Genomic DNA, 16,224 nt, shown 5'->3' on the forward strand with positions numbered 1-16,224 from the left:
AAGAACATACACAGACAGAATACAATTTAGCTTGTTATGTGAAAACAAAAGTATGAACTAAGCTTTATGTATTCATCCACACAAGGTTTATATATAAATTACATGCAATTGTGCAACTTGTCATAAAGTAAAATAATCTATGCATTTTAATGTCATGGTTCATACATGTTATTGCAGCAACATTTAGGACTCGTTTCCATGGTTATTGGTTAAAAGCATACATTAAGAGTAGTTATTGCCAGCAGCCATTAGATGCTTGCAGTCAATAAATACAGACTGTTTCCCTTGATACACCCTTACACTTAACACCTGCTTGCCAATACCTATCCCTTTACCAATCAGCACCAAGTGTTTACCGTTTTGTAAACTTCCATCAAGGAAATGGTGCATTTTCCAATTCATTGCCATAGCAAATCCACCAGGACACCAAAAAATGCCCTTTTCATTTGTGAATGTCTGATCAAGTTAATCTTAGTAAATCCAAACGGATGTACTCTACAACTCCCCCGGAAATCAATAATACCTCTATCATATACACGATGTAACAAGAGAGGGGGTAAACTAGCAGATACAATGTAGCAATAGAGATCAATATTCATCTATGGTCACTGAATATCTCAGTCCAGAAAACAGTGTGTAACGATCTGCAAATACAGTAGCAGCACACCGTCACTAGAATTCCTAATCCTCCTGAGAGTGCGTTAAATCCACACTTGCAGATAACAGTCTGGAACAACAACATATGTAAGCTATAGCCAGCAAAGTAACCCTGTCACCTGGCTGAAAAGCATACAGCAGTGTAACCTCTATTGGTGATTTCTTCAATTATAGTATTATCTCCAGTTTACAGGATAAAAATGTGCCTGGTCTACAGGGGCATGAGCAGAGCCACATCTTCTTCACCATATTCTCTTTAGAGTTGAATCTTCAGGTTTCCCCTCAAATTCTGTTGCTCGGTGCCTGTATATCCCAAAATATATATTTGAAAATATGATTTCTAGTAAAATACTTTTACATTGACTCAGTCTGTCTTTAACAATCTGCCTAGATAAATATATTTAGAGAGCGAGATATTATTGATTTAATTGGCAAAATGAAACCTATAAATTGCTGAAACATCTATGGTATAAACCAAACCTATAATATATGTACCTGTATTGTTTATAGTACAATGTGCAGCACAGTGTTGGACATATAAACTGCCAGAGCTGGGGCTCCCAACCCTCCACTAGTCCAATGAAAGCAGACTGCAGGAGGACTAGATAGCTTCTGTGTGAGCAAGGAAAAGATGACTACTCTACTGTGCATAGAGAATGATAAGATTCCCAAAAAAGAAGAGCCTTAAGGGACTTCTTGAAGGACTGTAGACTAAGGGAAAGTCTGATAGGACAGGATAGGGCAAGCCATACATAGGCTTCATTTGAAAACCAACACCAAAAGAATATTTTGTGCATTAAGCTTTTATTTATTGTAGCTCATAGCATGATGACAATGGCCCAGTTTAGCAGGAACCACAAAAACTGCATAATTTTGTTGTAATGCAAAAAAGGCATTGGATTTGCTACTCTTAAAATTGTCATCCTTCCCGTTAGAAAAGGAGAATGGAAACGACCCATAGTGGCCCGTACTATACTCTATGGACCTAAATAGAGAGGGGGATTGGGTATGCCCCACCTCTACATGTACTATCTCACTGCGCAACTTGCCCAAATTGCCCATTGGCACTGCCCCTTGGAACGTAGGAGATGGGTAGACATTGCATCAGTACTGACTGGCACCGAACTACCCCAGTTTTACATATAGACCTCTAGTGAGCACAAGGCACTCCTCAGGACCGCCTACCCATCAGTTCTAAACTCCATCGATATATGGGATCAAGTAGCACAGAAATATGAGCTCACCAGCAACCCCTCACCCATGATCCAGCTGCTAAGGAACAGAACATTCCTACCAGGCATGAGGGCAAAAGATTTTAAGGGCATAGAAGCCACTGGATTGCAATGTTACATGCACCTATACGTTGACAAAGAAGTAGTGACAACCGAACGCCTGAAAACGTCAACTCTGAGCTCCCGAGACTTTTTCAGCTATATACAGCTTAGGGACTTTGCACGGACCACTGAAGTTAAGATAGCGAAACGACTAACCTTTTTTGAAAACATGTGCCTCAAGCAAAGCTCACCAACGAGACTAATCTCCCTACTCTATATTCACTTAAGTTCAGAATTAAGGGAAGTGGATACATTACAATACACTGACCAGTGGGAGGATGACCTGGGTGAGGCATTAGAGGGGACAGAATGGCAGGACATCTGGGAAGCCTGTGCGAAAACATCCATTTGTACAACGTTTCAAGAATAAGCGTTCAAAACACTTTTCAGGTGGTACACGACTCCTGTCAAACAGCACCACATGAAAATAAGCCCCACGGACACATGTTGGCGCCTATGTGGGGAGAAAGGCAGCTACATTAACATGTGGTGGCACTGTCCCACAGTCAGAGACTACTGGAAGGGGGTGGTGGACCTGAGTTCACGCATCCTACAACGGAGGCTAACTTTAGATCCATGGGCATGCTTTTTATCCAGACCTACAGAAGGACTGGATAAGTTTGAACAAAGGTTACTGAATATAATATATCTAGCACTCTGCAGAGCATTAGCTCAATACTGGATAGAACCGGAGATGCCCCAATTAGAGCTGATCATTGCCAAAATCAAAGACAATTATTTGATGGATAAGTTGACAGCACAGGTTCGAAATACAACGGTCACCTTCCAAAAAGTGTAGGATCTATGGGAGCAGTTTGAGAAGTGACACTCACTTGACACACAGACGGTGACAGAGGGGGACACTGGAGGGGGATCTCTCACCCCCGGTGCGGAGCTATCCCGCAGTTGTTCATGATACGCTAACAAAAGTTGGTCCCCCTGAGGGCACTCTCGCGAGTGTGGATGTCGACCGCAAGCCATTGATCTTGTTTCAATCATAACCGGCTCAGTGGCCACATGGTACACTTGACCGGTAATACAGCTATCAACATTTGCTAATATCAGCCCATGAAGGTCTCCACAGACACAGGGACACGGTGATGGGCTGAGGGGCCAGGGACGGGTCGGCGGCGGACATTTGTGGCTTGGTCGCTGGTTGGGCTCTCTGGGGGAGAACCGGGTCAGGATCACGGCTTATATCCCATAAAGGAGCCCTGGCCGGTGGACACCCGGGGATGCCGGCAGGCGAGGCTTGCGCTGTAAGGCATCTCAGCTCTCAGCTCTGGACTCTTTTTCATGTGTCACTGCTTAAAGTTTTTTTTTTTTTTAAAAGAAAAGGAGAATGGGTGTAGAAGGGCAGCTTTGGCTGGAAATGTCTGCTTCCACCAAAAAGCAGCTGAATGCTGTCTCACAGATGTATGTTTGACCTGCGCTATCGTCTCCATGTTTCTGCTTTAATCTCAATTCCTTTTCTTTATCTTCTTTTTGTAGCTGTTTCTTTTATTTTAATGCCAGCAAAGGTTACATTTTCTATTATCCACTCGTTGTTCTGCTACAGTTTTATCCAGCTCTATTTCCTGTATTAAGTGAGAAAAGAAGGATCCTGGCAGTTTTCGTTACATGCTGAGAATATAATTACCTCTTTGAATAACTAATGTTCGTCTCCTAGAATGTATGACAACAAGTGCGGGAAGAAGAGATGTATAATTGGACGCAGAGAAGGCGTTAAACCAACGCAGACTGAGCACTTTATTGATCTTATGTAATTAGAGTTCCACTAGTATTTTAGTGCGTCAAAAGAACACAGTTTAGTTAATGTCTACAATCTGTTACCTATAGCTCATTCTACTTGAAAGGAACTTTTCGAGGGCTCTGCATAGCCCACGATTTGTTCAAGAGGTCCAGATCATAATTCCTTCCCTCACAGACTCTTCAAACAAATTCAGCGTTGGCAGGTATTCTATGTGTTCTCTTATATAAACAGGCAGGTAGCATTACTTAATGCATACACGGCCCCCACTACATGCGTACTTAGCAGCTTGATGTCACGTATTTGTCACTTATTTCCTGACGTTTTAGTGAAAGTGCGCTTTGTAATACAAATTTTGATTTGTGGCAAGCCAGTACTGCAGACTACTACGTGTGCATTTTTGAGGGGTATGAAGAAAACTGGGGTGCACAAAAAAACAACATAAAGGATTATTTACTAAAGTGAGATTTGTAGGGAATTCTAATTTAATCCAAAGTGAATTTCAGATTTAAGCCCAAAGTATTTAGACATAAATAGGGAATATGAGAACTGTGAGAACGGCAAAAGCTTAGAGAAACTCTGTTGTTTGCCCTTTGGTTAGTTCCCACTCAGGTCTCAAAATAGTTTTGCTCACTTGTGCCATTACAAACATCATCTTTACCATTTGCATATCAGACTGATCCCATCTATAAGGGCAGTCCAGAGACAAAATGGTGGCAAGTTCTCCATGCACGAGAGAGAAAGCAACCGCGGTTAATCATTTCGGCCTTATTTGAGCCTCGTCAGCGAGGTGTAGCGCATACCTTTCTATGCAAATTGAGCACAGTGTCCACATCTTTACACTTTTAGCTTAGGGAGAGCCCAAGCAAGTGCATTGCAACAAAAACAGTTAATATGAGAACTCTGAGAACTGGCATAATCTTAGAGAAACTCAAGTCTCTAAAATATTTTTGCTCACTTGTTCCATTACAAAGAGAACCTATACCATTTGCATATCAGTATAAAAATAGATACACGGTTAGTTGCGTACTACAAATTGCAGGATTTTGTGTATACTTGAGTAAAAAAAACACAGACATAACAATTGCCCCTTTAAAAGGCACAGATAGGGTGTTTCATGCAAATTGACATGCTCGGTAGTAAATCCCCTTTGTCTTCAACATGATCTGAAATCAAAAAGCTAATTCTGTGTCCCTTCGATGCTTGTGTTTCCTCAGTTCCTGGTTTGTTTTGTATTCTGACCTTGCTCCTCAACAACTTGGGTCCTGTCCTCTCTCCTTGTCCGCCTCTACCTTTTGACCTGTCTGATAGCGCTGCAGTCTCTTTTTAGCAACTGACATTTAACGGACAGCTAACATGTGTTACAGTCACCTTTTAATAGAACATTTACCTGCCGTCAACAAAAAGCAATCTTTAACACTATTAATATCGTGGAGTTAATTTCAATGACAATAGAAAAGCCAACTCCGATTTCAGAGTCGTATTAGAAAGGAATTGAAAAAAAATCGCCCTTTCAGAGGTTAAATCTTGAAAGTGGTGACAGACACAATAATTACTATATATTGTTGGTCAACTGGAAAGAACTGTGATGTTTTATAGGCTGTGCAGTAAATATATGCTTTTAACAAACTCTCGCAGAATGTGGAGTGGAGTAATTCTTCTGGGGACAATTAAAGATACATTAAAACAGGGGTATGAGTCAGATGCGGCATTATGGTTTTCCAAGTACAAATTCCTTGCTGTAAATTAATTTCCTCACATTTAGTAGTTTCTAATCTGCAATTAATATTAACCCTGTATGTGCAGTGATGTTTAAAGATAGCACTATTTTCCCTATGAAAATGCAGTGTAAAAGACCATGGCGGATAGATCCCTCCACCCCCCTCCTGGGTCTCATCAAAATTTTATGGCAATTACCTACATTCCTTTATATCGTATTGCAGTTTACATTTATTTTCACCACTGTTCGTTATCTTGTGAGTTGTACTGGTTGACATACTGGTTTTGGATATTTTTGTAACGCAAAAAAAAAGATATGTTTTTGTCATCTTTGATATCAATAAAAAAAAACAGCATTATGAGCGAAATAAGAATGTATAGTCTAGATTTTGCAAGTGGTGGAGATCGACTTTTTACAAAACGAATTGTTTTTAATGACAATCCGCAGAATAATTACAAAAGACATAGGACATATGTCCGTAGCATAATATCTCTGCTTAGGGACAGAATTGATTGAATGGTCCTATACATGAATTTACATACAGACCTATACATGTACATATGCGTACATGCATTCGGAAATATATGCCTTTACACAATTACAAACATACTGTTAGGGATCCTATACCTACCTTGGCGGTCAGCCGATCAGCTGTTCCTCTGATTGAGCGGACCGCCTCCTTCAATCTTCCTACCCAATCGAATAGTCTCCTAGACGCCGGCCTCTGTGCGCCCCCCAATTTTTTGACACGGGGCAGTACTATAAGCAGGATTTACAGAATCCCCCTTACATTTTGGGGTGTGACTACATCAATCACTCTCCCAGACATATAAAACCTCACTTGACCAATGTTTTAGTGCCCTGTTGTGGTTCCTAGCTTGCTAGTATCTGTCATGCCTTAATTATAATATCCCCTTACTTCCTGGTTCCACGGAGCTTAGCCACACCTCTTCATGACCCGGTCTCCCTATTTAATCTGACCGCACCAGCTGATCGACGCTGGATTAATGAACTACGTTCCGTACTCACGAACCGGCTGCAACATCGTTGTGAAAGCCTGCTGTTACCGGACCGGACTGGAAGACTTCAAGTTCCCTTCACCTTTCCTCATCCACGGCTAAAGCTGAACTCTATCCATGCAGGATAATCCGCCTCTGAGGAAATCTCGGGAACCAGTGTTCTATGTGCCGGAAGCTAAGTAAAACTTCTCTGATAAGCGTTGCATCTAAAGCTGTTATTTCCTGTCTCCAAAGTCTTTCGTTAAAGCCAACCGTTACAGCTAACTTCAACTCATACTTGTCTCAGTTAGCTGCATCTATCTTACTTCAGTTAAAGTCTATGGAACAGTTAATTGCAACTTCTTATCACCTAAATTAATTAATACTACTAAAGGACTCTTGCTACTTCAGTTATCGTTTACTCCTTAAAGCTACAGTGCATATAATTGTGGACTTCAGTTATCGTTTACTCCTTAAAGCTACAGTGCATATAATTGTGGACTTCAGTTATCGTTTATTACTCAATGCTACAGTACCTGTATATTGGAATTAAAGTCAATACCAATTACTTTCTAATAAACATTCGAACTATAAGAAATCTGCAGTTGTGTTCCTTCATAACAAATGTTTAAACGTGACAGATTAATCCAGCCATTGTAATGGATCCAGCAGATTTCGATTCTACTATAACTACGTTGAATCAAAGAGTTAATGTACTAGCCCAAGGTATTCAAGACCTGCAAGTTACTAACGAAAGAATTCTCACTTATGTCAAAGATCTACAAACTCATACTCCTCATACTATTCTGCACTCGGCTAGCGATCCTGCTGTGTGTAACCCTGAAAAGTTCTCTGGAGATCGTTCAAAATACAGGGAGTTTCTCAACTCCTGCAAATTGTTAATTGCTTTGAAACCTCGATCCTACCCTACAGAAAGAACTAAAGTTTGTTCGGTTATCTCATTTCTAAGAGGTGAACCTATGTCATGGGCCCATTCCTTTCTGGAAAACGATGACCCCATTCTAGATTCACTGGATGAATTTTTTGAAGCCATGTCTCTCCTCTATGAAGATCCTAACAAACAAGCTACAGCTGATTTAACAATCAGAACACTACAACAAAGAAATAGACCCGTTGAAGATTATATTGCTGAATTCAAAAGATGGGCTGTAGAAACGCAATGGAATGACATCACATTGCGCAACCAATTTCGAATTGGGTTATCTGAAGCTGTAAAAGACGAATTATCTAGAACAGAACTTCCTACTACTTTGAACGCTCTAATTCACTTATCAATTAGCATTGACAGAAGATTAAGAGAAAGAAAGGCAGAAAAAGCCCTTTTACATTCTAAAGACCGCAAACCTTTCACTCCCTCAAAAGCTCCAGAAAAGACTTCCTTACCAAGTGAACCTATGGAAATAGGGGTAATACGAAGTCCTCTTACTCCTGCAGAGAAGAACCGAAGACGTCAATTAAACCTATGCATGTATTGTGCCTCTCAAGATCATCTGGTTTCTGATTGTCCCTTATTAAAACGGACAAAGGCCGGTAGACAAGCTTATACCTCTGCTATCTTCAGTGCACTCCCTTCAACATCAACCAATCCGTTCTTGACTGTATCCCTTGTTTTACAGTGGGATAAGGTGAGAATTGTGACTGAAGCTCTCATCGATTCTGGTGCACATGGAGTATTCATCGATTCAACCTTTGTAACAAAGAATAGAATTCCTTGTGTTCAAAAAGCTAACTCTGTTCCTATTAAAGTGATTGATGGCTCCTTTATCTCCTCGGGACCGATTCTTCATGAAACCATCCCTCTAAAGGTAACCACAAATCACATACATACTGAATTTCTAGTATTTGATGTTATTCCGTCACCGCTCTATCCCGTTATAATAGGGATCAACTGGTTAAGGAACCACAACCCTCAAATTTCTTGGTCTCCTTTCTCTATCACCTTTAACTCACATTATTGTAAAGAAACATGTTTACAACAAATTCCTATTCTTCAAATCTCTAAAGAACCAACCATACCTTCTTGTTATTCAGACTTTTCAGATGTCTTCAGTAATAAAGAAGCTGAAACGCTCCCGCCTCATCGTGCTTACGATTGTCCTATAGACCTCATACCTGGTGCCCCAGTACCATTTGGGCACATCTACCCTCTCTCTGAGGCTGAACTACAAATTCTCAAGGAATATCTAGATGAAAATCTACGGAAAGGGTTTATTAGACCCTCTAGTTCACCTGCTGCCTCAAGTATGTTTTTTGTAAGAAACAAAGACCAGACTATTCGTCCTATCATTGACTACAGAGCTTTAAATAAAATAACAGTTAAAAATCGTTATCCTCTTCCTCTCATCAATGAACTGGTTGAACGATTGAAAACTGCTACCATCTATACAAAGCTTGACCTTCGCGGGGCATATAATCTCGTCAGGATAAAGGCTAATGATGAATGGAAGACTGCTTTCCGAACAAGGTATGGCCTCTTTGAATATCTGGTGATGCCTTTTGGCCTTTGCAACGCCCCTGCAACTTTTCAACACTTCATAAATGATATCTTTAGAGACCTATTGGACGTCTGTGTCATCATTTATTTAGATGATATTCTCATATACTCCAACACTCCTGAGGAACATAGAAAACATGTCAGATGGGTGTTATCAAGACTCAGAACTCACAAATTATTCGCTAAACCTGAAAAATGTCTTTTTCATGTCAAAGAAATAACCTTCTTAGGTTATGTCATCTCCCCTCATTCAATAGGTATGGACAATGCAAAAGTCGATTGTATCATCAACTGGCCTGTTCCCTCTACAGTAAAAGAATTACAGCGATTTCTAGGATTCGCCAATTTCTACAGAAAATTTATTAAAAACTACTCTGAGATAGTTCACCCACTCAATCAACTTAACAGAAAAAAACATCCCTTCAATTGGAACGAGAAGGCTCAAACTGCCTTCACTGAATTAAAGAGAAAGTTTACAACAGCTCCTATTCTTCAACTTCCAAATCCTTCATATCTTTATGTCCTTGAAACGGATGCTTCGGAATTTGCAATTGGAGCTGTCCTTTCTCAACACAAAACTCCTCAAGACCCTCTTCATCCTGTCGCCTTCTTCTCACGATCGTTATCTCCTGCTGAAAAGAATTATCCTACAGGAGAAAAAGAATTATTAAGCATCAAAGTGGCTTTAGAAACCTGGAGACACCTTCTTGAAGGTGCTCAGAGTTCTTTAATCATTTATACTGACCATAAAAATCTCGAATATCTTCACTCCAATAAAACACTGTCTGCTCGACAAGTAAGATGGAATCTCTTTTTTTCCCGGTTCAACTTCCAAATCGTCTTTAGACCTGGGTCTAGAAACAAAAAGGCTGATGCCCTTTCCAGGATCCATAAAGACACTAAGATTGAACCTCCTTCGCCTAAAGTCATTGGAATCTTATCTTCTCTTATTGACGACATTAAAGATCTCAGTGAAGATGCTCTCGAACTTCCTAAATCAATTAAATTATCTAAGAAAAACGGTCTCTACTATTTCAAAGACCGGATTTACGTGCCTCCATCCTTCAGAATTAAGGTACTCGAATTTATTCATGATTCTCCTCTGGCAGGTCATCCAGGTATAAAGAAGACCCTTGAATTGTCCAAAAGATACTATTGGTGGCCTCGTCAAGACCAAACTATTGAATCTTATGTCAAATCTTGTTCTGTATGCCAAAGATCAAAACATGTTCATCATCAACCATTTGGTCAATTATTGAATTTACCAATTCCTGAACGACCTTGGCAATCCATCTCTATGGATTTCTTGGTAGAATTACCTCCTTCTCATCATCACACTACCATTTTAGTGGTAGTGGACCGCTTCACGAAAATGTCTCATTTCATTCCTTTAAAGAAGTTACCCTCATCCTCTGAACTTTCGAAAACATTTCTTGACAACTGTCAGGGTACCTGAGGCCTCTACCTCTAAGGGAGGTAGAGACTTGATGGTTTATCCGTCCAGGCGAGCTGTTTCCTCCGTTCCTCGCGGTTCATCCAGTCACTTAAACACCGGCCGCGAGGAATCCACGTCCTTTTCTAGCAGGACGCTCAATACGTGACGTCATGACGCTATCACGAGCAATCTGTCACTCAAGTGTCCGATATCCAATCGGTACTTGTCAGAGGCGTGATTTCCATCCAGAGCCAGGGTATTTAAGCTTACTCCTTACTTCAGCTCATTGCCCTGTCGTGGTTCTAGCTTGTCTAGTCACTCAGTGCTCTGGTATTCTAGTTTGCTCTATTGGTTTTGACTCGGCTCGTTGTACTACCCTGCTTCTCTGTTATCCCTTGACCCGGCTTGTCTCTCGCTTATCTGTCTTCTCGTTCCCTCGACCTCGGCTTGTCTCTGACTATTCTTTACTCTCGGTACGTTAGTCCGGCCATTCTAAGGCCCGGTATACGTACCTTTCCACTCTTTGTACTCTGCGTGTTGGATCCCTGTCCCGATCCTGACATTACGACAGGGCCAATGGATCCTGCAGGTACAAACAGTCAGCTTGGTTCTTCGGATCCCAGGTTTGACGCCATGGAACTTAGGATGGATCAGATGGCTTTGGCACTACAGGCACTTTTGTCTCGTGCTAGTAATCCACCTGAGGAGACACGTACTCCTTCTATCTCTCCTGCAGTCTCAGGTCTAGAGGTAGCCACTGTAGGTGCTTCTTCCCGTATTACCCCACCAGTACGTTATGGCGGGTCACCGGAGAAGTGTCGTGGTTTTCTAAACCAGATTAGCATCCATTTCGAATTACAACCCCGCTCTTATCCTACAGATAGAGCAAAGGTTGGATTTATTATTACTCTACTCATTGAAAAAGCTTTGAGATGGGCCAATCCTTTATGGGAGAATGATAATCCACTAGTCTATAATTATAATGCCTTTGTAGCTGCGTTTAGAAGAACTTTTGACCCTCCTGGCAGAAAGGTCAATGCAGCTAGATTAATGTTGCGCCTTAAACAGGACAATCGAACACTTGTGGATTATGCACTAGAGTTCAGATCCTTGGCGGCAGAAGTTAAGTGGAACGAACAGGCTTATATAGATGTGTTTCTGAATGGGTTATCAGATGTAATTCTTGACGAGGTCGCTACTAGAGAACTCCCTGAAAATTTGGAGGATTTAATTTCTTTTATATCTCGTATTGATGAACGCTTAAGAGAGAGGCAGAACACTCGAGATAGGACCCGTAGACCCTCCTTTAAACTAGCGCCTACCTTTCAAATCTCTGAGTTCGAAGACTTACGTATTCCTGAACCTATGCAGATAGGCAGTACTCATCTCACTGAAAGGGAGAGACAGTACAGGAGAAGGGAGGGTTTATGTATGTATTGTGGATTCAGGGGTCATTTACGCCTAAATTGTCCCAATCGTTCGGGAAACGCTCGCACCTAAGTTCCTCTAGAGGACAGGCCTTGGGTGTTTCTACTTTGTCCTCTATTCACAACTACAAGGAGCTCAGGCTTGTGTTACCCGTTTCTTTAAAATGGGAGAAGGGAGTAGTTAAGACTATGGCACTAATCGATTCTGGAGCTGCTGAGAGCTTTATAGATCAGGGTTTTGCTGCCAAGCATGCTATTCCATCCCAGTTAAAAGAGACACCTCTGGCTGTCGAGGCCATCGATGGTAGACCGTTACTTGAGCCTGTTATTTTCCATGAGACCATACCGATTAACTTGACTGTTGGCATCCTGCATAAAGAGGATATATCCTTAATGCTCATTTCTTCTCCGTCTATTCCCATAGTCCTGGGGTACTCCTGGCTGAGAAGACACAACCCTATTATTAATTGGGAATCAGGGGAGATAGTTTCGTGGGGAGAGAATTGTCAAGAAAAATGCTTACGGAAGGTCTTACCTCTTGGATTAACTAATACATCGAATACCTCTGACAATCCTACAGAGACACAAATTCCGCCTCAGTATCTAGATTTAAAGGCAGTATTTGACAAAAAGAAAGCCGATACCTTACCCCCACACAGGTCCTTTGATTGCAAAATTAACCTACTCCCTGGTACCATGCCTCCCAGAGGTCATGTATACCCATTATCTATAAAGGAGAACTCAGTCCTAGAGGAATATATTCACGAGAATTTAGACAAGGGATTCATCAGGAGGTCCTCCTCCCCTGCCGGGGCTGGATTTTTTTTTGTTAAAAAGAAAGATGGTTCTTTGAGACCTTGTATTGATTATCGAGGCTTGAATAAGATAACCATTAAAAATGCCTACCCGATTCCCTTGATCACCGAACTCTTCGATCGTTTGAAGGGCTCTACAATTTTCACCAAGTTAGACCTCAGAGGGGCATATAACTTGGTGAGAATCCAGCAGGGACATGAGTGGATGACGGCATTCAATACTCGATATGGTCACTATGAATATACTGTTATGCCTTTTGGGTTATGCAATGCGCCAGCTGTGTTCCAGGATCTGATAAATGAGGTTCTTAGGGAATTTCAGCAAGATTGCGTCATTGTATACCTAGATGATATACTCATTCATTCTAGTGAGATTGAGATTCATCACAAGCAAGTCAGGAGGGTTTTGCACAAACTTCTCCAGCATGGCTTGTACTGCAAGTTGGAGAAATGTAGCTTTGATCAAACCCAGGTAACCTTTCTCGGCTATGTGATCTCTGGGGAGGGATTTAAGATGGATCCGGATAAGCTCCAATCCATTCTAGAGTGGCCTTTACCCACAGGTCTTAAAGCCATACAGAGATTTATTGGTTTTTCCAATTATTATAGGCGCTTTATTAAGGGCTATTCTTCCATTATTGCACCTATCACTAACATGACCAAACAGGGGGCTGATACTAAGAATTGGACTACTGAAGCTCTCCTTGCGTTCAAGACTCTCAAGGAGCTTTTCGCTTCCGCTCCAATTTTAGTTCACCCTGACACTTCTCTGCCTTTTTTGCTTGAGGTAGACGCATCAGAGACTGGTTTAGGTGCTGTTCTATCTCAAAGGTTGGGTGTTGATAAACCATTACATCCATGTGGATTTTTCTCTAAAAAATTGACCGGTACTGAAAGCAGGTATGACATTGGTGACAGAGAATTACTAGCGGTTATCAAGGCTTTGAAAGAATGGAGACATTTATTGGAAGGTACATTACATCCCGTTACCATTCTGACAGACCACAAAAACTTGTCCTATATCGGAGAGGCCAAGCGTCTGTCCTCCAGGCAGGCTCGTTGGTCGTTGTTTCTTACCCATTTCAATTACGTTCTGACTTACAGACCTGGGTCAAAGAATTCTAAAGCCGATGCGCTATCTCGCCAATATGAACCCTCTGCCTCAGTTGAACCACTTTTGTCCTCCATTGTACCCAAATGCAATATTATTGCTAATACCAGTCTCAAGATTCATTCTCCGCTACTTGACCAGATCTTGAAGTCACAACATCTAGCTCCCGGAAACACTCCTGAGGGAAGAAACTTTGTTCCTCCTGAACTTCAACTGGAGCTCTTACAATGTTTTCATGAAAGTAAAATAGCTGGTCATCCTGGTATTCGCAAGACATACTCTCTGATATCCAAGGATTTCTGGTGGCCTTCACTTCGAAAAGATATTGAGGAGTTCGTCGCAGCTTGTGAGACTTGTGCCAAGACTAAACTACCTCATGCATCTCCATGTGGCCTGTTACACCCCTTGGACATTCCTGAGAAACCTTGGTCCTGTTTGTCCATAGACTTTATCGTTGATTTGCCTGCTTCCAAGAGACAGACTGTTATTCTCACGGTGGTGGATAGATTTACTAAGATGGCCCATTTCGTGCCATTACCTAAACTTCCGACTTCTCCTGAATTGGCGGAGATTTTTGCGAGAGAGGTTTTTCGCCTACATGGGATTCCTTCAGAGATTGTTTCTGATAGAGGTTCTCAATTTGTCTCACGTTTCTGGAGATCCTTTTGTTCTCAAATGGGCATCAAATTGAACTTCTCCTCTGCCTATCACCCTCAGTCTAACGGAGCTGCTGAACGTACTAATCAAAAGATCGAACAGTATCTGCGTTGCTTTGTTTCCGAACACCAGGACGATTGGGTCGGTCTGATTCCTTGGGCGGAGTTCGCACACAATAACCTTGTTTGCGATTCAACTCGCTCTAGCCCTTTCTTCATGAACTATGGCTTTCATCCTTCGATTTTTCCTTCGGTTTCCTCTTCTCAGGGGATACCGTCGGTTGATGATCATGTCGCCAACCTGAAGAAATTATGGGATCAGACTCGGCAAATTCTATTACATAGTTCCTCGCTGTTCAAGAAACACGCTGACAAACATAGAAGAGCGGCTCCTGTTTTTGTTCCTGGGGATAGGGTATGGTTGAGTACTAAGAATATTCGCCTAAAAGTTCCATCTATGAAATTTGCTCCTCGCTACATAGGCCCTTACAGGGTTCTCACTCGTATCAATCCGGTTGCGTATCGCCTTGCTCTGCCACCTGCCTTACGCATTCCTAACTCTTTTCATGTCTCCTTGTTGAAACCCCTCATTTGCAACAAATTCTCCTCTAAGGTCCCCTCGCCTCGTCCTGTTCAGGTGGAGGGTCGGGAGGAGTACGAGGTCAGCTCCATCATTGACTCCAGAATTTCAAGGGGAAAATTGCAATATCTGGTCAACTGGAGGGGATATGGTCCTGAGGAGAGGAGTTGGGTACCTCAGGAGGACGTCCATGCTTCTCGCCTTCGCAGAGCATTTCACCTCCGCTTCCCATCTCGCCCCGGTTCATTCCGCCCGGTGGGCGTATCTGAGAGGGGGGGTACTGTCAGGGTACCTGAGGCCTCTACCTCTAAGGGAGGTAGAGACTTGATGGTTTATCCGTCCAGGCGAGCTGTTTCCTCCGTTCCTCGCGGTTCATCCAGTCACTTAAACACCGGCCGCGAGGAATCCACGTCCTTTTCTAGCAGGACGCTCAATACGTGACGTCATGACGCTATCACGAGCAATCTGTCACTCAAGTGTCCGATATCCAATCGGTACTTGTCAGAGGCGTGATTTCCATCCAGAGCCAGGGTATTTAAGCTTACTCCTTACTTCAGCTCATTGCCCTGTCGTGGTTCTAGCTTGTCTAGTCACTCAGTGCTCTGGTATTCTAGTTTGCTCTATTGGTTTTGACTCGGCTCGTTGTACTACCCTGCTTCTCTGTTATCCCTTGACCCGGCTTGTCTCTCGCTTATCTGTCTTCTCGTTCCCTCGACCTCGGCTTGTCTCTGACTATTCTTTACTCTCGGTACGTTAGTCCGGCCATTCTAAGGCCCGGTATACGTACCTTTCCACTCTTTGTACTCTGCGTGTTGGATCCCTGTCCCGATCCTGACAACAACATAGTTAAACTTCACGGACTGCCAGACGAAATCATTTCAGACCGAGGAACTCAATTTACCTCCAAATTCTGGACTGCTTTATGTGCCACTCTTCATATCCAACGTAAACTATCATCTGCATATCATCCTCAAACAGATGGACAAACTGAAAGAGTCAACCAATGCTTAGAACAATATCTACGATGTTATTGCTCTCACTTACAAGACGATTGGATAACTTGGTTACCTATGGCAGAATTTGCATACAATAACTCCTTTCATACCAGCAGTAAAATGACTCCATTTCTATCCAATTATGGATTTCATCCTTCCTCATTTCCTGCTCAGACAAGTTCTTCATCTAATCTCTCCGATTCGAATCAAATCTCTCATATGTCCTCTTTA

The 16,224-nt window shown here is 42.1% G+C and overlaps 1 protein-coding gene across 2 annotated transcripts in view; it reads left to right on the forward strand.

The window, feature by feature from the left end:
• AK5 (adenylate kinase 5) overlaps positions 1-16,224 on the forward strand; it is a 264,357-nt gene that overhangs the window by 83,143 nt on the left and 164,990 nt on the right. The gene's annotated exons all lie outside the window — the stretch shown is intronic.

The sequence above is a fragment of the Pelobates fuscus genome, chromosome 7, assembly GCF_036172605.1.
Source record: "Pelobates fuscus isolate aPelFus1 chromosome 7, aPelFus1.pri, whole genome shotgun sequence".
Taxonomy (NCBI): Eukaryota; Metazoa; Chordata; class Amphibia; order Anura; family Pelobatidae; genus Pelobates; species Pelobates fuscus.